At 36.8% G+C, this 27511-nt stretch overlaps 1 protein-coding gene and 1 long non-coding RNA gene across 12 annotated transcripts in view; one reads left to right on the forward strand and one right to left on the reverse strand.

The window, feature by feature from the left end:
* Window positions 1-27511, forward strand: part of ptprfa (protein tyrosine phosphatase receptor type Fa) — a 255269-nt gene that overhangs the window by 3996 nt on the left and 223762 nt on the right. The window lies entirely within an intron of this gene.
* LOC148977626 (uncharacterized) lies at window positions 7709-9547 on the reverse strand. The gene is made up of 2 exons (XR_016169425.1): window positions 8539-9547; window positions 7709-8091 (listed from the first exon to the last, which is right to left on the reverse strand). It is a non-coding gene; the product is annotated as an uncharacterized LOC148977626 (long non-coding RNA).

Below are 27511 nucleotides of genomic sequence, written 5' to 3' on the forward strand. Positions count from 1 at the left end.
CGCATTCCCTCGATTATCAGTTTTGTTATTATTTTTTTACTGGAAAACATTTAACAAGACTTGAAGTGTGCTATGCATTAATCCTTGTGCCTGAAGTGGTTGTAAACGGGACTTTAGTTAGTCCATGTGGACAAATGGACCTGTTTAGTTGAATTTAAGCGTTTCATTAAAGCTCTGTAATTAGTCAGCAAACTCTGCCCAAGATAGCACACAATATATTTAAGGTTTACAGGTTTACTACAGAATCATTTTTCATTGGTTTTCAAAAGTAAAGCATGTATTGTGTACCAAGTTGGCATTTGTTAGCTTACATACTATTGTTTTGAAACATTTGCTACTATTAGCAGATTCCAAGTATATTATTTGCAAGAAAACATTTGATCTGCCTATGTGTATATCGTTCCATACATTTAATATACGGTTGGATAGAAATATTTTTTCCACTACTTTTGTTCAGTATCTAATTTTCACGATCATAATGTCTTTGTTTGAAATGGCTTCATATTCAGCTATTTTTCAAAACAGGCAGGTAAAAAAATTACTTGAGAAAAGGGTAAATGAGAAATCAGAACTAACAGACAGGAAAGCAATGAGCCAAACAACACAAACACCTTTTGCATTTATCACTTTCAGACCAGACTTATTTATGAGCTATTAGGGCGGCCTGTGATAAAGTTGTCTGTTTCTCACCCTTTTCTGTGCATCTATTAAAGATTGTGAAGACATGCATCAATACGACTAGCATTAAGAAGTCCGTTTGAAGAAAAACAGCTGTTAAGCATTTATTGTGCTGAGTAACTATACTGAGATGTTTGCAGTTACATGAATATTAACTTCTAATCATATTGAATAGAACCGAAATAGTAGAACTAATAGTAGAACCGAAATAATAGAACTGAAATAGTAGTATTTTACTGTCAGCAAGCATAAATAACAGGAAAATATGTTGTCATGTGAAGATGTAAAGTTCTATCCATCCATCCATACATACATACATACATACTGAACAAAATTATAAACACACTTTTGTTTTTGCCCACTTTTGTTCATGAGCTGAAATCAAAGTCTAACTCTGACTAAAGAACAAAATCTAACAACTTTATGTACACAAAACTTGCAACATCTGTGGCATTGTGCTGTGTGATAAATCTGCACATTTTAGAGTCGCCTTTTAAAATGGCCAGCCCAAGGCAAACCTGTGCAATAACCATGCTGTCTAATCAGCATCTTGATATGCCACTCCTGTTAGATGGATGGATTACCTCGGGAAAGGAGAAGCGCTCACTAACACAGATTTAGACAGATTTGTGAACAATATTTTAGAGGTGCACCGATTACAATTTTCTAGGCCAATTCCAATTGTCATTGCTTTTGACCGATTTTAGCTGATTCTGATTTTATTTTGCTACTCCAGTTCTTGTTAAAACACACAACATGCAAATTCTGTGCATTTTGGGCACTTTTAAATCTATTATTTTTTTTTTGATCAAAAGTGTGCTTTCACTTTAATTGAGCGTGAGCAGCGCAGCAAAAATAGACACGGCACAGAAACCGCTTCACAGCTGCTCACGCGACGTTCCTGCTCGACGCTCGCTGAATGCACTCATTGATTAACATGCAAACTGTCGGAAAAAATATGCGCCGCTCACACTTGCGGTGTAAATAAGGTGTGAAGCGGCCGTAATTCACAAGGTTTCCCACATGTGCATTTCGTGTGCATGTGTGATACTGATATTGCGTGAACAAAATCAGCAAACTGTATGTCAGACTGACGGTCATGGCCGATCACGTGAAAATCGTCCGGTTCCGGTCACCAGCTGATCAATCGGTGCATCTTTACAATATTTGAGAGAAATAGGTCTTGTGTACATAGAACAAGTCTTAGATCTTTGAGTTCAGTTCGTGAAAAATGCTTGTCAAAAACAAAAATATTGCATGTATAATTTTGTTCTATCTATCTATCTATCTATCTATCTATCTATCTATCTATCTATCTATCTATCTATCTATCTATCTATCTATCTATCTATCTATCTATCTATCTATCTATCTATCTATCTATCTATCTATCTATCTGTCTGTCTGTCTGTCTGTCTGTCTATCTATCTATCTACTGTCTGTAGCCTTGTGTAATACTTTGTAGAAACGGTATAGGCAGAGCAACATGTCTTTTCTGTCTGCACTGTGAGAGCTGCTTGCGCTCTGCATATCATTTGTTGTCATGAGAAAGACTGACTGGTGAAAAACTCTCTTCTGTCAGGCCCTACTGAACATCTCCCACAATGCCTCAATGCAGACATATATCCTCTCTGCTGTTTCCTTTAATGAATAACACTTTCCCTCACTTTTTCCCAACTTGTGCGGTAGAGAGAATCTGGTAAAAAATTCGGTTTTAGACTAAAGGATAAAAAGACTGTTGGCACAATAGTGCAGGTGTCTTTTTGTTCTACCTCAGTGATGAAAAGACAAAACTTTACTTATTTGAATCGCTTTTGACTGTGCACTTGCTTTTTACTTTTGTGATCTCTCGTTGGCTAATCTGTGTATAGGGTGCGGTGGTATGGTGGTAATCTTGTTAAAACGGATTTCATAAAATTGGTATTGAAAAAAGTATTTGTTCAGGAACCGGTATTGAAGACAAGATATCGATATTGAAAATTTGTGAAAAATACCCAGCCCTAGAAACAAGAAAAAAAAAAAAAAACAGCTCTAAAAGCATGTAATAAAATGTAACTAAACATATAATCATGCATACTCATTAACTTTTTGTCGATGCGAAAGGCTGTGACCAACCAAACTGTATTGCACTGTATTGTATTGTGTGTGTGTACAGTATATCACCTCATATATCAAACTAATGCATTGGAGGGATCCTAAATGTGTGAACATATAGATTTCACATAACAGTACAGATGTCGCCTCCTCTGTAGTATGTGTTAAGACGCACATCTGTGTCACAAGCAACCGAATATCTTTAGGCCAATCGGATACAGCAATGTCATGTATCTGTGTTGACAGTTCCCTAAATGTGTTTTCTTTAAGAGAGCGATTCTGAGACGGATTATCTTTTAATCCTGAATCCCAGGGCTGTTGATTAGATTGTCTGAGGCCAAATGAGTGTCGGATGACTTTCATTAAAGTCATTAATCCATCAGTTGAGTTTCAAAGAGGCTCTGACATGTCTCAAATTAGGATGGAGTGGAGCACAACTCCGCTTTGATGTTCTGACTGTTCATATTTGTAGGTACCGATTCGGGAATATGAGTGTGTGTGTTTTATGAGACGTGTCCTTCGGAGGCGATCTGCAAGTGACCAGCCACTCCGTTTTTTTATGGGAGTTTTATGGAGCCTCTTCCAGATGGTGGATAGATAGGTGTTAGATTGTGACTGCTATAATAGGCCACAGGACAAAGTGGTCCATCTCTGGCCTTGACACGCTCTGGGGATTGAAACTCAAGAGTGTATATATATCAAGCCACCGCTGGTTAATAAAATATTCCATCATATCTGTCAGCAGGAATGCTTTTTGTGCTCAAATCTGAAGTGCCTAAGGCTATCTGTGAAGCCCATGAACTGATAAAGTCATTGCGATCATCTTCAATCATCAATTTAATCCTTTCCAATAAATATGTGGACTGTAACAATTTCAGACTTCCTGAAAGCTTAAAAAAATATTTAATTGTGTCATTTCTGCTTTGAAGTCAGTTCATATGACATTTATTTTTCAGGATAAAGAAGCATTGAACTGTCAAAGACATTTTCTCATGTCAAAATGATGATGAATGCATGCATTGTGTTCATGTCTGTTTATGTTTTGATATCAGAATCCAATTGATAATTTCCAGCCTCATGCAAACACTTGAATGATCTGATGTAGTTATCTCACGCTCTGAAGCAGGGTGTGTTCATGAACCATTTGTGCTATTTAGTGAGCAAATCCCACCATGCATTTAGTCTGGTTATGTTTTAATTAATGTGAGTTTGTCGGCACCGAGAAATGAGGTCGCCCCCCTCCTCAACCCCTTTATCCCCTCATGTTCTGCAGAACCCTAAACCTGATCCGCAGGTGAGCATTGATGAAAGAAGCGAATGATTCATGAGCTCACCTGCCTGCCTCCCCCTCCGAGACTCGGCCAACTGCAGGCATTATCAGGAGTAAATGGGTCTGAAAAGGCTTCGGCCAAGACAGGCCGTGCGGCGCCTGATTTATTGGCCATGATGCTGCAAATAGTTAGTCGTGTTACCAGAGGGATATAAGCATTTTCATGGCCACAGTTCAAGTTTATTTCAGATATAAATTCTGGGAGACGTGGGAAGGAAAAAAGCCTCGGTAAATTTATGACAAGAGAGATATTGTTTGCAAGCGGTCAGCAGGAAGCGTTGCTTTAACAAACCAAGGACAAGGATGAACGACTGTTTTGTTCTTTTACCTTGCATTTTGTCAAGAGCTTTGTTAAAGATGTTTTCCTTGGTGCAGGTAAACAAGACCATTTGCTAGACCTTAAAAATGACATGGGATGGAGTTAAAATTCTCAAAGTTTAGGAGAAATTCAGAACTTCTCAAAAGAGAAAACCATAAAAGTTGAAAATAAATTGCATGCACCTGCTGTTTTGATGCCGTTTAGTGGTTTTTGGAACATATGCACCGTGAAGATCAATTAACTAGGGGTGTTCAGGAATAGTTGAATACTTGATCTGTTATTATTATTCGAAAAATAAAAATACTACAGTAAAATTAGAATTTTACTGCATTGCGTTGCTAGCAGTTAATGCAATGAATCCATTTACAGCCTGGATAAATGCACTAAAACTCGCAGTTACAATTAAAAACTTGAGCGTTTGATCACATAATGCCGTCGTCTGCCTCACGAAGTTTGGAATTACAGATGAAAAATATCTTGCTAAATGTAATTAATTTTGATCAAATTAATTATTGAAACACCACCATAATAAGAAATCGCTTGAAATCCAAACACCAGTCGAATGAGGAAAGACAGCTTTATTCACAACAAAGCGCAGCTTTACCCAGAGTGAGCCGAGATGATACCTTTTCAGATAGCAGAAGATGAAGACCTGTGCTTTCTTTAAGTTTCGTCAAGGGAACAGAAAACACAAAGTGCTGTTAGAAACTTTGCATTGCACACCATTCATTTTTTGTCTCTGCAACGCCTGTCAGCGCAGCGTGTTTTCTTACCGAGCAAGTGGATATTATTGTTTTTCTCAACATGAACATGTGAAACAGTATAAAGACGGTGATATGCTGACTCTAGTGTATATTAGGCTTGCTGCGATAGTCGGTGTTGCGTGTGTTAGCGGTGTTCAACCACAACACCGGTTCCATCATCCATCACATCCTTAAACAAGGATGTCTACTTGTGTTCTTAGTTAAGTCAACAACGGATTTGAACGTTATCTTTAAAATCTCTAATGCAACGTTATCCAAACATTAGAAAACTTAAAGGGTTAGTTCACCCAAAAAGGAAAATTAAGTCATTAATTACTCACCCCCATGCTGAACCAACCCCGTAAGAACTTTGTTCATCTTCGGAACACAAATGAAGATATTTTTGATTACAGTTTTTCTCCGTCGCTTTGGTGCATTTCTCACATCACTATTTACATTTGCAAAACAGTTAATGCAGTTCTCAAAACAATTAGTACAAACTGCAGTTGATAACATGCAAAAGTGTGTCACTTGCTTAAAATGGATAACTCATTCCTCAAAAGCAAGTATTCATGTCATTGAAAGTGTCAGTGTCGTCAAGATGAAAAGTCCTAACACCAGTGTTTATGAACAAGATAGTCAAATGGCTTTGTCATGTTTTCATTATGACAGTTTACTCTGTAAGTGTTTGACAATGCAAAAAATGTCAGATCTTGGTGACACTACCTGAAAATGCTCAAGACAGTCCTATAAACTATTTGCACGGCCATTTGAAAACTACAGTAAAGTTTCACATTACTGTATTTACAGTAGTGAGGTACTGTAATTGAGTACAAGACACTGAATATGTATGTTTCACATTTTTACTGCATGGTCTTTTTACACTCTTATTTACAACAAACATAAACTCCCTTTGGATAGATCGGTGCACAAATCTAAACAATATCACAGTACATATTGGAACTGAACATACAACATACATACACTGTAAATCATTCATGCACATCTCTTCTCATCAGTGAAAGCTGAGGTTTACCAGCGAGAAATTGTTCAATTTAGGATATATTTTTTTTTTTTAAAAGATAGAATTTTTTTTTTTAATTTGCTTGACGGATTTTGACAACTAGTTCAACATTTTTGTATGTGATGACTCAAGCAATGAAATGAGGACTATTAGTTTTATACGGAATGACTATTCAGCATTCACAAGTAGGGTTGGGTATCGTTTGAATTTGAACGATTCTGATTCCGATTCCGATTCCTTGTTTCGATTCCGGTTCCTAACGATTCTCGATTCCGATTCTTTTTAAGAGGCAGGGTCAAAAAAGTTTAGCTAACCATGCTAACCGAGATTTCGTTATTTTTAGAAAAGTGAAGCCACACTTTGGATCGCCGACGTAAGCTACTCACGTTCGACTCGCGCGGTTATACCAACATTTCCGGTAGACGCTTCTTCGTTGGTGTTGTTCAGCGGTTTCTTCTTCAGCTCGGCGGACTGTGAATATCAAAACTAGGAATCGAAATTCGAACTTTTGAACGATTCCGGGAAAAACGAAAAGTTAGTCCCGATTCCAATCGATACTCGATTCTCGATACCCAACCCTATTCACAAGTATAGTTAATTTGGACTGATATGACATAAGCAAATGATAATGCTATAAAACAGCAGAGAGTTGTATGAAAGCAATTGATGCATGTCCAAAAGCATTTGTAATTTGTTGGAAGGAATGAGAAACTGCTACTATGATGTGCACAAATGATTAAATGTTGTGGAGGTTGAACTAACTGTTGTGCAAATGTAAATAGTGATGTGAGAAATGCACCAAAGCGACTGAGAAAAACTGTAAATTTGAGAGGTGGATCACTGCTACATTGGCCCTTTAGAAGGCCTGCAAAATCCTGCAAAATTTGCCCGAAACGCCTAAAAAAGACCTATCCAAATTAAATTGCATGCTGTTCTTGAACCATTTGGAGTATATGCATGCTTTTGCTCTCTTTTGAAAGGTGACACTCAGAGGTTTGTTCCTAAACAGTCAAAATCACTGTAAGTCCTACTGGTCTTGAGTAATATAACTTTGAACACAATGAAAAATGACAAAAAAATTCCGCCTACATTTTTTTTGTGTAAACAGATGCCTGCAGATAACTACAGCTGGGAGCTATTAGCTGGAAAACACAACTGGATCACAGCATGAAGCCTTACCAAACAGAGTTTAAAATTTGATGATAATATCTAAGAAAATGAGTGTTTTACACATGTTTATCCAAGTGTATATCTAGGCGCTTCCCAAAAAAAGCCACTTGGAGACTCCAAATGACCCTTTGTGAACATAGACACATAAAATGCTGCTATTCTTGAATGCTTTACTCTACAGTCATAATTTTGGGCTCTAATGAAAGGTTACACTTAGGGCTATCATATTCCTTTGCCAGATTCACTGTAAATATTGATGACACATAGTAACTGAAGCATAAACACATTATAGTGTTTTTTTTCAATTCTTGAAACCAAACTTTCTACAAATAAAGAGACAAAACAAGTGCTATGGTACTAAAACACTTTAATATTAGAATTCAAACTACACACACACACACACACACACACACACACATATATACACACATATATATATATATATATATATATATATATACACATACACACACATATATATACACACACACAAAAAAATGTGACGACCTGCAGTGCTGTGTCCAGTGATATGCACAGGCTTGGAAAAAAAAAAAGAAGCCAGTTCTCCTCTGCATCTCACCCTCCCCGTCCACTTGTTGTTTAGCTGGCAGAACCTCTCTGGAAAGATAAATGATGGGGCTCCTCTCCTGATAAGGTGCTGTCATTCTGTTCCAGTATGTTGTTTTTTTCTGACTGGCTCCCAGAATTCACTCACTAATTTTCAGATGATGGTCTGTGATATATAAAAAAGGGGAATAAGTTAATTTACAAAACATTTACATTATATGCGTGTGAAAATACACAGAAACACATGCACACAAAGAACCAGGATTATGCAGTTCATGAGCGCACACGCACATCATGAGCAATAACATAAACACGAGCGCACACAACATAAATTAGCAGATAACGTTACATGTAAACACACACACAAGACATGTATGTTTTGTGTGTTTAGCTATCTCAACTCACAAAAAGGCCACATAAACATAACGTTACGAGCGCACGTAGCAGGTAGCATGGCTAGATTAGCAGGTCAGGCTACACCCAAAACACAAACACATACACACGGCAAAAGCCGACACCTCAACTGAGGCATGTGTTTGTTTTAGTACACCTAAAACAAACACATGTCTCAGTATATACAGTCAAATATGTTGGGTAATATAATAAAACTTACTTTTCGTGACGTGAGTGCCGTCTCCATCCAAAAGTGTCTTCTGCTAGTGCTAACCACACAATGGATGAAACATCGATTGCTCTCTTGCTCACAAATGTCCTCCCACTCACCACGATCACGGAGAATACACTGTTCAATCACTTCTTCGAGTAATAAGTGTGTCTTTCTAATTATCTTTGTCATTTCACATCTGTTACCTCCTTTCACTCAACAACGCGTTCAATGTTGTGTTTACGCACAAGTGCGCAGAGGATAACTTTCGCTTTACGCAGGAATTCTAACGTGATCGGATGATTCCATCCACTAAAGCTGCATTTCAGTCTTTTCAGAAATTCATTGGCTATCAGAAAATAGCGTCATTTCATTCTCTATTGCAACTGGATAGATAAACTGTCACTCAAAGAGAGGTAGGTACGGAATTTCACCAGGCGCGCTCGTTGGTTGTTGGAACTCAGAAGACACCCCTAACACTCGCCGATTGGCTAAAATGACCTGTCAATCAATAGTTCAGGGGTCAGCGGCCATTTTGACATTATTTTTTCTCCAATGTTTACGTTTCAACTGAAGTTAGACAGATGAATAGTGCTAGTGCGTCGAAGTTGTGATAGCGCTGTCGGCTAACGCGAAATGCTACTATTTACATTCCATGGATGTTTATTCATATATACAATTGTTTTGGACTAAAAACTTCTTCAAATTGGATTGTATGGACGCTTTTCAGTGAAACCAAACCATTTTTGTTGGAATGTAAGGGATCAGTGGACTACTTGGTGAGTTTCTTCCAGTTTGTGTTGGTTTGTTTTGGCTGTTGGTGGTCTGACAAAGAGACAGATTGTGCCCGCTGTGTTGATTGTATCTTAAAATAGTTTACGTCGTTCGAATCACGAGTTTCTCAGCTTTCCAAAGATATGTATTGTGTTTACTTTTGCGTTTGTGGAGCTTTGTCTTTCACAAAGTTAAACCTATAAACCACCCTGTGGGTCGTATACGGGACGTCGGAACACGATCAGGTTAAGGGATCGAAACTTGATGGCCCAGAAAGTCATTGAAGAAAATGTGACTACAGTGGCTCAAGTATAAGTTTCAAGTGACGAGAATTCAATTTTGTGTGAAAAAACACAAAAATAACGACTTTATTCGACTATTCCTTTTCTTCTTTTTGTGCGAGAGATCAAGAGATTTCCACGACGCATGCAAAATCTCTTGAACTCTCGTCTCAGGCCTACAGTCGTGATTTACGTGCTCAAAAACCTGCCTGGATCACAGCATTAGTTTCACTCGAAGTAGATTGGCCTCTCTAGTGAGATTCCTATTGGTCAGTCAGTCTTGACCTACGTTGTAGTGACTGATTGATAGGGAACATCACTCTTCTGGTCCTTCTCTTTCTCTCTGCTTGTCAATGCTTAGAAACTGTGTTGAATGTATATGATCGATCTCCTGCACAGCTGGCTGAACACGATCGCATTTCCCTTCCACTTTACAGCATGTCTCAAGGGGAGGAAAACATTTACCTCACATTAGACATGGACATGAAGATCCTGTTTACTGGATGACTGAGCCTCTGTATTAATTATTTACCTCACATTGCGGAACAAATCATATTATCAGAAAGAAACGCTTTGGACTGTGCTGCGTTTTCAGGAGAATCATTTCATAGATCGACATTATCTACTATTGTGTGATCTTGAAATGCCCAGCTTTTTGATTTTGCAAGTTGCGATGTTCTTGCAGATTTGGTAGCCAGCTTTCCATAATACTTCATCATTCCTGTTTGGATGGGACTAGTTTCCAGGGGGTCGTTAGAGAAATTCGTGTTTCACAGATTTGAATCCCGTCCGAATCTGCCAACGAGGTGTTTTTATCACACAACCTCCGTACACATTACCTACTTTTTTTCGGCAAACTTAACGGTCCTTTGAGAAATCGAATCTTATCAGAAAGCGAATGTCTGTGATTGCTGATGTTGTATTATCCCAACGCTTCTCCTTATGTGTTTTTGACCTTTTAAAATAATATAATAAAGTTAGTCCCGACTAGCCTGGATGCCAGCCCAAACTCCGCCCACAACATTTTTTGGTCGGGAAGTTCGGTCTGAACTCGATCCATTGAGGAGTAATTATGATCAGTCAAAAAATTAAATTGCCAGGGCGGGCTTTATACGATGATGGACAGATGATCTGCAGGGACGTAATCATCACGTTATCAAAGAGCGCTTGTCAAGATGACTGCAGCTGGAGAATTGAGATGTATAGATTCCGCTGTCGCGTCTTTTGTCAAATAAATCGACAGCGCATTCATTTTAATAGACAAACAGAGAACTGCAATCAAGGCATTTGTCGATCGGAAAGATATTTTTGGCGTCCTTCCTACATGATTCGGGAAAAGTGTAACTTATCAGCTGACTCTGACGGTCGTTAAGAAGATGGGACGTAATGAAAAGCCTGTGGTCGTTGTGGTTTCTCCTTTGGTGGCACTCATGGAGAAGTAAGTAAATGATGTAACACTCGTTATTTAACTTCTAAAATAAATAAAGTTAGGCTACGTTCTGTATTTGAAAACTGCGCTATGCAAAGGAGTTGACTTACTGCGTTGCTCTGATTGGTTGTAGGTCTACCGACTATCTAATTGAGTGCAGAAAAACTTTTTTTCCTGGTTCAGTTACGACACGCCTCATAATCAAAGCCCAACGGAGGAGTTTCAGACTCATATTCTCTCTTGAATATGAGTATGACGAAGTCAGGCTAAGTCCCGACCGAATCAGTGCATGAAATCAAAGATGTCGAGTGATAAGAATTGTAACCCAAACGTCATTTTGAAAAGTACTCTCATCCGAATTGGGCTTTGTATCTAGAAATGTAGAATTCACAGTTATTTTCAAGAGCTGTTTGACAGATCTTAATACGTTACATGTGTTACCACAAGCTAAATACACAAAGGACATCTTATTGGATGTGTCACAGTTAGTACTGTTCCTTTAACAAGTAGTTTGTCCTGTGGTTAATGTTAAATGCCTCTGTGTAAGTGGGCCATCTCTGTAAACACTGTCTTTATCTTAAAGTCATTTGTTGTGTGACACGGGAGAGCCTAAATGAAGGCTAACTTTGATGAATGGGAGACTTTCTTGGGTCTTGACAGTTTAAACCATCCTACACTGATTGAGAGTAAACATATTTGCAACACACAGACTTTAATCCATTTTTGTCTTGGCTAATGAAACAGTGCTCCAATTAAAAATGAAATTATTGCAATTTTAACGCACTTAGTTACTCCTGAATCTCAAGCAATGCCAAGGTCATGTATCTTCGATTCCCAGAGAATGCATAAACCGATCAATTGTGTAGCTTGAATGCAGTGCAAATTGCTTTGGATGAACGCATCTGCCAATCGCATAAATCTAAATGTAATTGCATTTAAAAGTAACTATAGTTGAGTTCCTGTTGCTCATTTGGAGAAGCATGGTGCTCTTCCCACAATCAGATAAAATTTGAATGCATAAATCAAATTGTGTGTGCAAGTTGATTTTAATAAAAGCCAATGTGTGAATGTACCTCTAAAGCTCTAAAAGATTTTCATCACTCGACATAGCAATTGTTTTTGCATTTCGCATTGCCCACAGACTGTCATTAATGTCTGATCAGTAAAATACACGACAATTTAGGACACAAACTCAGACCAGCAATATATCCCAGCTCCAGTCTTTTGTTATTTTTTGCTTTTGTTTTTGTTGTGCATAGCACTATAAGCCTATGATTTACTTCATAAATTCAAGCAACAAGCTCTGATTTTTATATATATATGAAGAGTTCAGATGCAAAAGCCTCTAAGTGCCATTTGAAATTTTCTTCTAGAATGATCATTTTTATCAAGCTTGTATATTTAAGTTCAGTGATTTCACTTAAATGGCAATGATAATTACCTATTAATTGTTATTTAAGTACAATTCCTGAACTTAAATATACAAGTTTGATAAAAATCATCATTAAAAAAAGAAAATTTCAAATGGTATATAGAGGCTTTTGCATCTGAACTCTTCATATATATATATAAACATTGGTGATACTTGACAAAAATGTCAGAGTATTCGTAATAGTTTGGTTGATGCCAACTTGATAGAAAATACTTGCACCTACTACAATTCTAAGCTATTCAGTCACTGAGGAGAGAGTGTCATATTTCATCTCTGATTGGACAGACATTATTCTTGTGTATAACATGACACCCTCTGACTCACTTCACCAAAAACATCAGTTATACACCATCCCCTCTGTAAAGATGTCATTATCTATCCACAGGTCATAATTTCAAGCATCTGAAGTCATGTCCTGTCAGTGTTTAATTGTCGTACCAATCACAGACATGCTTTTAGGCTGAGTTTTCCACTCCTTGCCCGCGAGGGGAAGTGGCCTGCTGGGTCTGGCCCCTCTCAGCTTCAATGCAATCTGCTACCGCTGTGGGCGGTGTGCCTGAAAGCTGACAGAACTGCTTCTGTTATGAAAAGGAGGATCCAGTGTAGTGAGAAGAGCTTTTTTGCACTTATTTGGGTCTTCTTGTCGTGCATTTTGTATAAAATGTTATAAAGCACATAAATGGCTTTAAGTACTATGTACTTTCATTGAAACAAATAATTTGATGGACTTATTGTGTACATACATGTTTTTAAATTGTACTTATATATTTAAAATACCAGCATGTAATTACAGCTGTAACTAATTTATGTAAATCTGTAATTGCTGCTGACCCATCCCTTACACTTTAACCTGCCCTTAAACCTACCCATACCACCACATCTGTCCCTAACCTTACCGAGATCACACCTCAATTGCAGCAAAAAGTGTTTTACAATACAACATGAGCACAAGTACATTGTACTTATTTTTCAATGTAAGTACATAGTACTTAAAGCCACTTAATATAAAGTGTGACCAAATGGGTCTTGTAGAAGTCGGGCACGTGCACAGGTAGGGCTCAAGGTTTTTGCTCTTACACTCCGAAGTGTTTTTTTTTTTTTTTTTTTTTTTGGTGGTGGGTTTTTTTTTTCTTCCAAAAAAATATTGGCTATTGGTCACCCCTTACGTCTGTCTGTCTGTTTTACAAATATATAGCCAATGAGTTCTTCAAAAGAGCACGTGTAAACCTTGTTCGATCCTCAAACTGTCAGTAAAGCTGATAACTCCGCCCCCCTCTATCGTGACTGAATGAACTGAAGCTGAATGAACTGAAGAATGAAATAAAGCCTCATATTTTATTTATTTGAGGTCTAGCATTTGCCATCTAGTCATAGCCAATACATATAGCCTGTGTATATAGTAGCATTTTAACTTTTGTAAAATGAGATTTTGGCTAAATGTTTACAACATTTGGAAAAAACTGAGCGCCCATAAAACTACAACAAACTAGTTTGTAACCTGTTGATTAAAATGTAATGTGTTTTAATGACGGAAAAAATGCACATTTGCTCACATTTGCTGGTCAAAAACCCTCGGTTCCTTTTATTTGTACCCGTGGGTAGATTTGTTTTTGCAGTGACAGAGTTATATCCACACATTTGTGATACAAACACAGACAATAAAAAATAAAATATAAAAAATATATATAAATCGATGACATAGCTTCTGTGTCATCTGTGCATTTGAGTTTGACCCCGTAACTACATTTGAGTTTAACAATGTATTGATAAATAATTCAACAACATATAATTTGTTTTACCATTGGAAAATCATTAGCACAGTTGCGCCCCCGCACTGTTTCGTACTGGAACTTACACAAAGCGACTCGAGTGATCCTTGTCACCTATAGCATACACACTCTAAACAACTCTGGGTTGTTTTAACCCAAATTTGGGTCAAACATGGACACACCCAAATGTTGGGTTAAAATGTAGTAAAAAAAAATTACAGTTGAAAGTGAAAGTTGAAGTTGGGTTAAAATTTTTAATTTTAACCTTTGGGTTTGTCCATATTTGACCCATATTTGACCCAAATTTTTTAGAGTGCATTTCTAAGAAATTTCTTCTTTGATTTATGATTGCTGATACTTAATTTTGTTAACATCTAATCATGTAATTGTAATACTATTAAACTATGGTTAATTCAAATCTGATAATATGCCCTTGATTTTTTAATCTATAGTATTATAGTATAGTACAATTATAGTATTTTTTTTAAGACTTTAGGACTAAAGAAGCCCTGAAACATTTATATATCTATATTATCTATATTATTATAATATTATTATTACAATAGTGAATAAATATAAAGCTTTTGAGACTATTATTTTGTGTTTTTGAATTTGTCATGAAGATGTGATCATTTCTTCCTTTTATGTAGGCTTACTAAATAATCTTAATATAAAAAATGGGAGGGGGCGGGTGCCCTTTTTCAGTTTCAACACATGCCCCTCAAAAGGTCTGTGCACGGCCCTGGTAGAAGTACAAACATTTGTTACCAAAATGTATGTTGTAACATGTCGGTCCATGTGCTGCTGCCCCCCACTGGTTCATATCCTGAGTGACTGTGTGCCAGTGATGTGTGTGTTCCTGTAACTCAATGTGCAATACAACACGAGAGAAGAAATCAAGAGACAAAAAGAAAGAGAAGTGCCATTATACTATAACATTCATGAGTTCATGCCCGAGTGCTTCAGTGATTTGACAGAAAGTCCTTGGCTATTTGAATCAGTTGACAGGTTAAAAGAAACCTCTCATGTGTTCATGTTAATTGACTCTAGCATTATGCCAGGATCATTTTCTTTTTTAATAGCAGCACCATTTAACATTATGCCGTTAAAGGCATAATGTTAAATTATTGCCTTTAATTTAAAGGCATTAATTTAACATTAAATTAGAGAGCATTGATTTAGAGTAATTCTGCTGTAAATCTCAATAGTTTTGAGCTAAGCTAAAAATAAAATAAGTTTTGTGTGGAGTAAACCGTGTTGACAGCATATGAAGGGCTGGATATTTACACAGATTTCATTATTCAGTTTAGATTCACAAGCTCTTTATTTGATTCATTTGTGTATAAGGTACAGTATGTATTCAGGAAAAAATCTTTCCCAAATAATGTTGCGATCTATACGGGGAACCCGGTCACTTGCTTCTATACTATAATATTAATGGTTAAGATGAACAGGCAATTAAAAGTACAAACTATTAAATGTATTTATTATTTATTTGTATGATGTTTATTATAAGTGTTTATCAAGTGTTTACAAAGATTTAAATTGCACATTTATCTCAATTTTATATTAACTTTTTCATAATAGTTTTATTCATATGCTTCATTGCTGAAATAAACACTTACACGGTGGCTGTCATGAAAACCTGTTTGAATGAAAGATTTATTCAAACATGCATTAAATAAGACATCTCTCTTATTTATGAGTTGTTTTTTTCTTAGCCTTCTAACAAGTTGGACTTTGAATGGCTTTCATGACATTGAATGAGGTAAATGTACTTTTACATGACATATTGTTTATTGATATTTTATTTCTGTGGTTGAAACACTGATTGAGCAAATATGCTTCAATATACCTTCTGATGTTCATTCATATTTATTTTGTGATGTAGTAAAGAGGAAGAGATGAACCTAAACTCTGAAAATGCGGGGTAATTTCAACCCATTTTTTGGTCAAATATGGACAAACACAACTATTGGGTTTAATATTTACTTGAAAAAATTGAAACCAATGGTTAGGTTTCTCCATATTTTACCAAAACATGGGTTGAAACGACCCAGCCATTTTTTTCAAAATAAAAACTGGTACCTGATATACAGTACAGATCCAGCTATTTCTAAAATATTTCTAAAAATCCTTATCAAGAGTTATTGGAAAGGTCCTGGAAAAGTCATAAAGATTCACTATGTGGGAAAAGTGTTGATGTGAGGCTTTGTTAGCCTTTGTGATGTTTGTCTTTGAGAGAGAGATTTAGTCACCAATGCCAGAAGCATGACCAAAGGACAGCCCAAACGCTCTCTTGACTCCATTTTCAACACATCAGTGCTCGTTGAACACAGTCTGCCCCTCGGCCTCTGAACATATGAAGGACGGCTGAATGTTATATTTCTTTTAATCTGCTCTTAAGATGCTCTTCGTTGAGTCTCTAAAGCCATGGGGCTTCAGTGTTCTCCCTTACTACTGTTTGCAATGCCTCACAGTTCCTTTTATTAATGAAACATTCTGGTAAACAAAACCATAAAATGGCCAGTAGGCATCTCATAAAGAGCATCTGTTGACTACTTAAAGTTAACATTAACAGCAGTAAAAACTTTGATCTAATTTGTCCTTTGCTGAATAGTCATGCAGTGTTTTATCTAAGAGAAGTGGTGCATGCCTTGAGATGAAAGCACAGAAATGTCCGCTTGATCCCTGCTGTTAATGAGTTAGCGTGTAGCTTGGCAAACTCTGGTCATGATCTCTCCTGAGGCTGATTTGGTGCAGAACATTTACGTTTTATTAAGAATAAGATAAGAAATCATAAACAATCAGTGCTTCTCGGGTTCTGCACTCTTAGAAGAAAAGGTTCTATATAGAACCTTAAAGGGTATTTGGAACCCCTAAAAGGTTCTATACACTCTTAAAAAAAGGGTTCCTCTGGGTTCTATATAGAACCCCGGGGTTCCATACTTGGCCAATAGAACCTTTTACCAAAAAAAAAAAAAAAAACATTTTTGGGGGATGGAACCATTTCTGGTTCTAAATAGAACCATTTCTTCTAAGAGTGTGTGGCTAATACTCTCGTTTTCATACTCACTGGAATACCTTTTAGTTGATGTTTCCTGGGATTCTTCCATGCCATGACACTGGTTGATGTGTTGAGAAATGAGAGGGTAATGCTGTCCGCCACATGTGCAGTCTTATTTTATTTCACACTGGAGTTTCCTTGTGCCTTCCTGAATTTCATCACCCTCAGACTCACACCTGCTGATGATAGCCCACATAAAAGCAAAGACAGGACATGGGAAGTATACAAATAGTCAAAGAAAAGTCAAACAGAACTTTAACACTGCATCTATTTTTCCAAACCCAAGTATTTTAATTACCGTGTTTATAACAGTAGCTAATGAGGGGCAATTTAGATAAGCGTTAACATGTCACTTGTCCTTAACGAGGATGGGTGCCACTGCATGTTTCTAATCATTTAATGTTTGTCAGCTAAAGATTATTTTATCTTAAAATCAAATGATTGCACACGCATTTTTAAAAGCCTAATTAATTGGTCGACTTCTTAGTTTTCTTCCCGTTGATGTTATTTCTTCATAAAACACAACATTTCAAGTGGTATAAAAGGGCTTGTTCAGAATTGCATATTTCTTCTGTTTCTGCAGTGTATAGCGTAAACATTTTATAAATACTGTAATCATGGAATAACTGATGACCTACTACATTTTGCCCAGAAGTGCAATGAATGCAAATCTGTGCCTCAAATGTGCATAACTTGACCTTGCTTTACTTCCATTATAACTTACACTCTTAGAAAAAAATGGTTCTATTTAGAACCAGAAATAGTTCCATCCCCCGCTTCATATATGGTACTCCAAAATGGTTCATATAGAACCATTTTTTTGGGTAAAAGGTTCTATTGGCCAAGTATGGAACCCCAGGGTTCTATATAGAACCCAGAGGAACCCTTTTTTAAGAGTGTATAGAACCTTTTAGAGGTTCCAAAGAGTGTACATTATGACGTTAAAATTAGCCACAATTTTGCTTAACTCATTATTTGACCAGACTGCCACATTAAACATGATTTAACACAAAATTGAATATAAAATAACTGAAATACACATGCAATGACAAAAATCATTATGTATTCTGTTTCATTTAAGTACTATATTTAAACAACATTAGACAGCGTACAGTATATACTGCGGTATAGGAGCCGATGTCGGAGCGTGATGAGACTCACTGTCATCGGTGGGAGTTTGTTGACGTGATCAGGGGTGTAGACATCATTTGAGAAGTGAGGGGGGCAGAAATGTCAAGTGTCATACTGTCCTATTAACTAAAGTTTTATTTTAGTAGCTAAGAAGTCAAATACATTGCTGAAAAATAACCAATAATTAGTATTTTATAATACTTTTTCCGTTATTTTTCCTAAAGAACAATGTTAGGATTGGTTTGTATTACAAACACTTCTGCATTAACTCATCATGGATTAATGTTAACAAAAATATTTGTTTGTGAAAGCCTCTAACACTTGATGAGGCTTTTAATCACAGGCAAAAACTGTATTGCATAGATTCTATACTGTAATAAAGTTCATGTCAATTATAACTGCATTATTCATATACTTTATTGTTGTGAAAATACCAAGAGACTGCTGCAAGAGCTTATAATGTTGTGGAAAATACATAGAAAATTCAGTCAAAGAAAATTAAACCATAATTAGGCCTACTATTTTGAGGTTATTTAATGTGTCGTGACAGATTGCACTTGTCAGTAAGCTAGGCCTATGTTCTTTCAAGGCTTCAAGGTTTTATTGAATGCTACCTCTGACTATGAATGCATAACTTTGCACTTGCATAGTCTTTTATTTTGAAATTTTAAGAGCAATAAACATATATTGCAATGTTAAGGAATTCATATTTTTAATTCATTCAGATATGTAAATCAACATGTACAGTATACATTTCTATTAGTCAATTAATGGGGAGATAATCAATAATCGAATCGGACCGGGAAAATGAATCGTTAGATTAATCAATACATCGAAAAAAATATTCACACGAGCTCTAAGCATGCGCGAGACTGCTGCAAGTATGCGCTTATAGCTATTAATGTCGTGGAAAATACACAGAGGACACTAACAACACGCTGATTAATCGTTTAAAAAATAATCGTTTATCCTAGCCCTAAAAAACATACGTAAACCATGTATTGTGTGTTTATTTCCTTCATGTTTAATCAATCAAAATTGTTCTGCTTTTTATTCAGATGCCTTTGTCCATTCAATGAATCAGTTCTAAGTATAAGTACACTTCTAAGTTATAAGTTTATATTTCTATGAATCCGTTTGGGATTTTCTTTGAACGAGCGTCCTCCAGCTTCGGGTATGAATAAAACATTGCATAACAGTGTTTAGCTCTCCATTAAGCTTATATTTCCAAATAATAATGATTGAAAGAGATTATCTCGTCTTTTTACGTGTACCTAAAAAAAGTGGACTCATTTTACTAAAAGTGCGGGGACATGGGGTCTCAGTGTCCCCCGCGTATTTCTAAACCCATGGACATGACCAAATGGTCAGCTATCAAATTATTAGCATATGACTTTGTATCTCGATCTGTTTCCTGCAAACTTAGATATGTGGTTGGTGGTATTTATAACTAGAGAAGGATGCATCATTCTCTCAGAGAGCAGCGAGATTTTCTTTTACAATTTTATCATAAATTTGTATTCAGCCATGCATACAGTGTTTAGCGCTCCAGAATGCTTATATTTCCTGATTTTTGTATTTGTATTCAGCCATGCATATAGGATGTCATCAATATTTTTGGTCCATTTTCCAAGAAGAGACAGACTGTACATTATAAATGTGTGTATCTGTTAAAAGTTTGTTTTGTCAACTTTTAGAAGTGCACTAGCATTTTAGATGACCTCAAAACTGACAGACATGAGGTAAATTCAATTGCTATCTCTAAAATGTTTTTTTGAATCAAGGGGTTACCTTGATAATGTTGCTGCAAAATTATTGTTATTTTTTTAGCCGTTAAGAGTGTTTGCATTCAATATTACATCTTTGGGTCTTTTAAAGATATAGTTCACCCAAAAAATGAAAGTTTTGTGATCATTTATTTGCCCTTTCTTTTGCTGACCTTCTTTCTGTAGAATACAAAAGATATTTTGACTTTCAATTGGACTGAAAATTGGATTAGAATTTACATTGAAAAATGTTCACTCCAAAATTGCTTGTAAAGAAACTTATTAAATTAAATGTAAAATTTGAAGTAAAAAAAGACAAATATTCTTGTATAACGCACTCCAGTAATCTTTGTTCATTTTCAAAAACCATATTTTTTTACAGTGAGTTTTTGTGAGGTCTAAAACATAACTGAATCATAATGACTTTAGTTATATGGGCAAAAAAAAAATCCATTTAATTTAAGTTTCAAGTCAAAACTTCACCTTTTGCATGCCATGTTTCGTTAAAAAGAAACGCTTTGAGATTCCTGCAATGTGTGCATTTTGGGGCGAGAGTAAAGCACAGGGTGGAGGGTTGTTGGACAGCTGGAGGAAGGGGATGCTGGGATATGTAATCTCGCTATTCTCCCGTTGGTTGAATGGGAGTATTTCCCCTGTGTGGAGGGGGAACGTGATTGAGCGACTCTGGGGGCTTACGAGCACATAAAGACCCCCATCGGTCCATGAGACAGATGGACCGTATCTCATGACACCATCTCCCATTTGTTAAATCTACAAAATGATTTATTTAATTACAGAAGTCTTGTCAGAGTTGCCATTTACAGGTGCATTACAGATACAGCAGCCTTCATAAGAGCCTCGGCCGACTTTACACCCACATGAATCTGATGCCGGCTGCTTTGGCCTTGATCAGGCTCTTTTCTCTGTTGATCAGAAGCCCTTGGACTGAAGTGTGGCATCCAACTGTGTGTGTTTCACTTTATGGTACTGAGTGTGTAGAAGCTTTCCCTTGTGTCAGCAACAGTTTTGAGCGTGTGTGTCAAACACACTGAATACAAAGTCTGTGGAAAAACACTAGCTTTATGCTTAAAACATTTGTGTTTATATGTTATATTGGTTTAGCTTTCCTTTTTTTAATGCACATTATGGGCCCTAACACACACCCGGGCAATGCAGTGCTAGGTGTGACCGATGCAAGTGTGTTTTGCTAGTTTCAGTCTGACGCAGATTTCATTTTCACGTCCTGCGTCACGTTGTTTAAATAGCATGCATTTGTGTCCATCTGTGCACCCATGGCTGGTCTGAAAGCGATATAGCTATATTGAGGAAACTAAAATAAACTGTGCTATTGACCAACTGAAACCTGGTCTAAAGTTAATCGGGGACGAATTTCCCGTGCGTTTTTTGACAACGTTTAACGCCTCGTGACTAAACAAATGGCGCCAATGTCAGTGTTCACACCGACACATAAAACGCCACGTGTAAAAACTAAACTATCCGACCAATGAAATTGGTGCTTTTGCTCACATGTTTGGAGCTTCTGAAGAGACAGTAAAACACAACTTGGGGGCACTCAAACACAAAACGGTCTTGCCGAGGACACATATGCAACGTTGAAGAAGATATACACGTCGCCGTCTACACAGCCAGGAAGAAATAAGACGAGGAATATGTTATCTATAGATGTCTCGTTGGTGTTAGAACATAAAGAACTATATGAAAAATGCAACAGGGACTACACACATCTTGATAAAAGAAAACTGTAATGGAGTGGTATAAATGCTTTAGTTGCTAATCGACAAATTGCTTAATAACAATGATAAACAGTTACACTCTAAAAAACGTAAATATGCAAATATGGACAAACCCAAATGTTGGGTTATATACGTAATTAAAAAGAAAATACAGTTGAAAGTGAAAGTTGAAGTTGGGTTGCATGGCAAATGGGTGCCATCTAATGTCAGGGAATGAATTTGCATGTTCACTCGGCTCATCGTCAGTGAAAATCGCTTGGGTGTGAACACAAAAAAACGCGTTGAAAAAACGCTGACGAATAACGCGCCCTAGGGCCCTATACCTGTGAAAGTGGTATGCACAAATTCACACTTTTCCGAATCTGCAAATATGTAGGTGACTCTACTATTCCAGGACACATTTCCATTGAAAAATGATAGAGTTTGACTGATAAGCAGATATGTGGCCAGTTGCATGAACACATCCACTTGGCTACTGTATATTAAAACTGTGTCTTAAGAACTACGCTGACAAGAACTCCGCCTCCGACTCCGTTTCCCTCCTCAGCTGATATTAATATTTAAACATTCTCTATGATAAAAAATGTTTGTAAAAAATATTTTAATAACACAGTTTTGGCGGTTGTAGAGTTATGATGGTGTTCAAATACATAACATTAGACTAACGTTAGCCAGCTTATAGTATCTTGATTCAGTATGCTACTATTTATTTGAGATATTGTTTTTTTATTAATTGAGCAGTAGAAAAAATATTCTTTATATTAGTCGTCCAATTAGTCATTAGATTAGTCGACTAATCGATAAAATAATCGCCCAACTAATCGTTTAGTTAATAATCGTTTACCCCAGCCCTAGAAAATACATATTTTTCTCTCCGTTTTGTCTTTCCATCCACATAATGCCTGTTTCACACATACTCCATGTGCAGTGCGTATGTGGTGAGTGCTTTCACATATGCTGCGTTTGCAGTGCGTAACTGATCCGCGGCTGTACCACAAACACACTTACTATTTTTATTGCAAATTCAGAAGTTATGCAGCAACTTTTATTTAAAAAAACCAAACATTGCAATTCTCTTTGTACACTTTTACAGACTTGAATGGACGTATGCACGTTTAAACACAATATAAACAACGTGGGCCTATAATTATGTAATTATGTAAATAATTATGTAATGCAATACTTCTATATATTAAGTTCAAATATTACTTATATTAAATCAAATATCACTTATATTAAATCGCAAACATTTTAAATTGACAAAAACAGCCGACTCTCGTGCCCTTTCTTTTGCATTTAAATTTTAATACAATAAAATTTATTTAAATTAAAACAATGTCGTTCATTATGTCCTTGTTGAGGTAAATTGTAGGTTTTATTAGTGAAAAACAAAGCTTTTTGAAAACGCTCTCTAAAGTGGATCAATTTGAAAACGCTGTTTTCGCGTTGTAGTGTGGCCTGTCAAAGCGGGGACCATTTAAAACTGACGTAAGTTTAGTCATGTGACTCATATTGTACCGATAGATATTCATGTTTATACCACTATTGTGCCTGTTATGTGCAATTCACTTTCATGCTGTTGCTGATGTTACTTGTATGTAAACTCTTTAAATGACAGTCCTGCAAAGATGACAGAAGATTCACTTGAATTTGCTGTTGCGTTTTAGATCAAATAATGGTGAGAGAGTGCGACCTGGACACATCAGTGAATGCTGGGGTATTTTGCTGAATAAAATGAACCTGCCAGAAGAATTGTGCAATCAGTTTATTGTTTATTTTCCCGTCTGTATCATCTCCGTGAGTTTTTACACACATGTGGAGTAAGCTGAATTTAGCGTTTTCAGGCTTTTTCCAAAATGTCTCATTCACACTGAAACGAAACGACCTTACGAAAATACCCTTTTCAAATGCGTCCGGATTAATGTAGACATAGTACAAGGCAAGAGCTATGAAAGAGCGACCTCTGAGCTATAATATTGTTCTCTGAGAGTGAAAGCTGTGTTTGTGTGTGTGTCTGCAAATGTGTGTTGCTGTTAAGTGCACATTGTCCCTGTGGCTCCAGCCAGATGAGTAAGACCCCGAAAATCAGTATTGAAATGCATTGCGTCGGTTTTGGACCGGACAGTGTGGAGATGAGGGAAGATTGGGCAAGGCATGCGAGGCCTGTTATTACAGCTAATTGGCCGTGCTGTTTGCTGGAGGGCTCGCCACAGTTTGACACATTAGATGATAGGCTTCCTACAGTACATGCCCTCCGCTAGACTGAGGGAAGACTTTGAGTCTGTCCCTGCCCCACTTCCCCCAGTCCTGTCCACACCCTGTCCTCATTCTCTTATTCACTTGCTTCTTTTCTGCTCCGGGTCTGTTATAATGACAGCCCTTGTGTTATTGTTGGAGAGACGTGTTATTTGATCGCAGTGAGAGTGTTGACAGGCCATTAGTCAGGCAGGCTCGATGTGTAAAGTTCATTTCCCACCCCAGAGGAGCATATAGGTAAGGGATGCTTGAGTTGTGGGTGGCATCACTACAACACACACGTCTCTAAGAGTAAGGGAGGAGAGATGGATAACCAGCATACAGATGGAAGACCAAGTCATTCCTCACACTTGACATAAACAAAGGAGTTTGTAATAAAATGAAAATGAAAAAGGTTGTTGTGGGAGGCTTTCATAAAGTTGAGGAACTATTGTGTAAAATAAGCATTGATTTTTAATTTTTGCTCTTATTTACTGTAATTGGTAAACTGTATTAACTTAAAGATGTTTTTTCAGAAATTAATACTTTTATTCAATGATGCATTCAAATAAATGCTGTTAGAAGTTTCTATTAATAATTTTTTAAAAATCAGGAAAAATGTACCATGGTTTCCACAGAAAGCAGCACAACTGTTTTTAACATTGATGATAATCATAAATGTTTCTTGAGCAGCAAATCATCAATGATTTCTGAAGGATCATGTGACATTGAAAACTGGAGTAATGATGCTGAAAATTCAGCTTTGATCAAGAACATTTAAACATATATTCATATAGAAATTTTTAATTTTTCATTTAAAAAAAAAAAAAAAAAAACATTTAAAAAAATTCTCCAAACTCCGAGTCCGGACTTTTGTACACTGAAGGTTTTGAACAGTAGTGTACAGTAAGTCATATATGCATTATAGGTAATTGGGCCCTTTCTAGATATCAGCATTGATCAATGAAACACTCATTTAAAGGGATACTCCACTTTTTTTTTTTTTCTTTTTTTTTTTTTTTTTTTTTTTGGAAATAAGCTCATTTTACAACTCCCCGAGAGTTTCACCGTTTTCAAATGCATTCAGCCGATTTTCTGATATTTAGAAGAATATCAGTAACCAAACAGTTTCTGGTCTCATTGACTTCCATAGTATATTTTTTAATGAGACCAGAAACTGTCTGGTTACTGATACTCTTCTAAATATCAGAAAATCGGCTGAATGCATTTGAAAACGGTGAAACTCTGGGGGAGTTGTAAAATGAGCCTATTTCCAAAAAAAAGTAGAAAATCCTTTTAAGTCAATGACCATTTCCTAACCATTTTCCAATTGCTTTGTTATTCTTGTCTTTTTCATATGAAGAGTTCAGATGCAAAAGCCTCTAAGTGCCATTTGAAATTTTTTTCTAGAAGGATAATTTTTATCAAGCTCAGTAATTTCACTTAAATGACAATCAATGGGTATCATATCTCTCACATTAATAATGTCCTGACATGAGGAGAGTACAGCCAAGAACAGCCACGTTATGCAATACAGCACAGAGAAGACTCATTACACGCTCCCCATCACCACCTAACTAAAGACTGCATGCACAGCTGTGCACATGCACGGGGGTCCATGTCCTTTAACAAAGACCCCTATGCCTGTTCACAATGTTTAGGAATAAAGGAAGTTTGACATGTTGCAGAATTAGAGATCTATGTGCATTCATAGGTTTCCTCATGGTCTGTGTCCATCAGTCTCAAGCCTCACCGATTGCTCAGGTTCCTTCAAACCCGAAGGCAGAGTTTGATTCTTCATTGCCCTTTAAGTGAAATTACTGAACTTTAATATACAAGCTTGATAAAAATGATCATTCTACACTCTCAGAAAAAAAGGTACAAAAGCTGTCACTGGGGCTGTACCTTTTCAAAAGGTACACTTTTGTACCCAAAGGCTGCATATTGGTACCTTAGTGGTACATATTATCACCTAAAATGTACATATTAGCACCTAAAATGTATTTATTAGTACCTAAATGTACATATTAGCATCTAAAATTGACATATTTTAGGCTAGTGACATATTTTAGGCTATTAGGCCAGTGATTTATTTAAATATCCAACATGACATCGTGACTTTTGCGTAAACATATACGCCACTTTCAAGGTTATCTCTACGCATTTTGAGCTATCCGCGTGTATGTGTGTATGTCTACGCCATTAACATCCGCGTCATTAGACATAATGTACACGCAGTCAAATCTCCAGTCATAAATGCCATTAACCCCAATGACGGTTAGGTTTAGGGACGGGGTTGAGGTAAGTCATATATTTATATAACGTTAAGTCAACGGCGTTCATAAACACGCTGAAAGGCGATTATGCGTCTTGATAGCACGCCAAAAATGGAAATACGAATTGGCGTGCCATACACACGCTACTTCATGAGATCAGTCTGAAATATCACCAATAAGCCACTCACCCTGCCGGAGAATTAAATCAATTGCTAACAAGACAACCCCAAAGCCAAAGAACAGCCTCACTGACATGCAGCACGTTCCTTGACAGCCCAAGGTCAGTGTTTATGAGGCCACACACAACAAAGATTAGACAAATACATGAGATCAAATGCATTCTAATGACTTGCTCATGCTCAGTGTGTATGATAAATGTAGTAATCCATACAAATTACAGTTTAAAGATTATCTATAATTGCCTGGGCCTGATACATGTTATATCACTGGAAAGATGCATATTGAATGTGTAATTCCATTTATCTGATCAGTAAATGGTTGATGGAAATGAGGGAAATATGTGTTTCCTGTTCATTTGCGATTGAAATCTCACCCTGGTCAATTCTGAACAAATCCTTGCAGCACGTAATAAAGCCCAGACCGTCCGCAAAGAAGAAACTTTATCTCACCACAGAGAAAATAATCACAGTTTTCTCTGTGTGTATAATTGAGGGCAGCCCTTGAAAGACAATAGAAGAGATTGAAGTGGCCTGGTTAATTGTCTGTGGGTTTGTGCACCGTGTCTTGACTCTAAAGCAGAGATTCCCTGCTGCTGTCCTGGGGACGAGAGTTGAATTAACCGGGAGAATATGACTCTCAGATTATTCACATTACAAGCTACAGTAGTTCATGGTAAATGAGAGTGAAAATTGTATGTGGAGTTGTTCTGGCGCACGGGAAAAGTGTTATTGGTTGCTCTTTTATTACTCTCGTTTCATTTAAGCCTTTACTTCCTTATGAGAAACACAGAAATGTGGACAATTTGTTAAAATTTCATCTGACATTCTAGATGAGACTTTTGAGGTCTTATTCATGGGACCAAGTAAGCAAGTCCCCATAAGAGAAAAA

This window comes from Pimephales promelas, chromosome 8 (genome assembly GCF_988280905.1).
Source record: "Pimephales promelas chromosome 8, fPimPro1.hap1.1, whole genome shotgun sequence".
Lineage (NCBI taxonomy): Eukaryota > Metazoa > Chordata > Actinopteri > Cypriniformes > Leuciscidae > Pimephales > Pimephales promelas.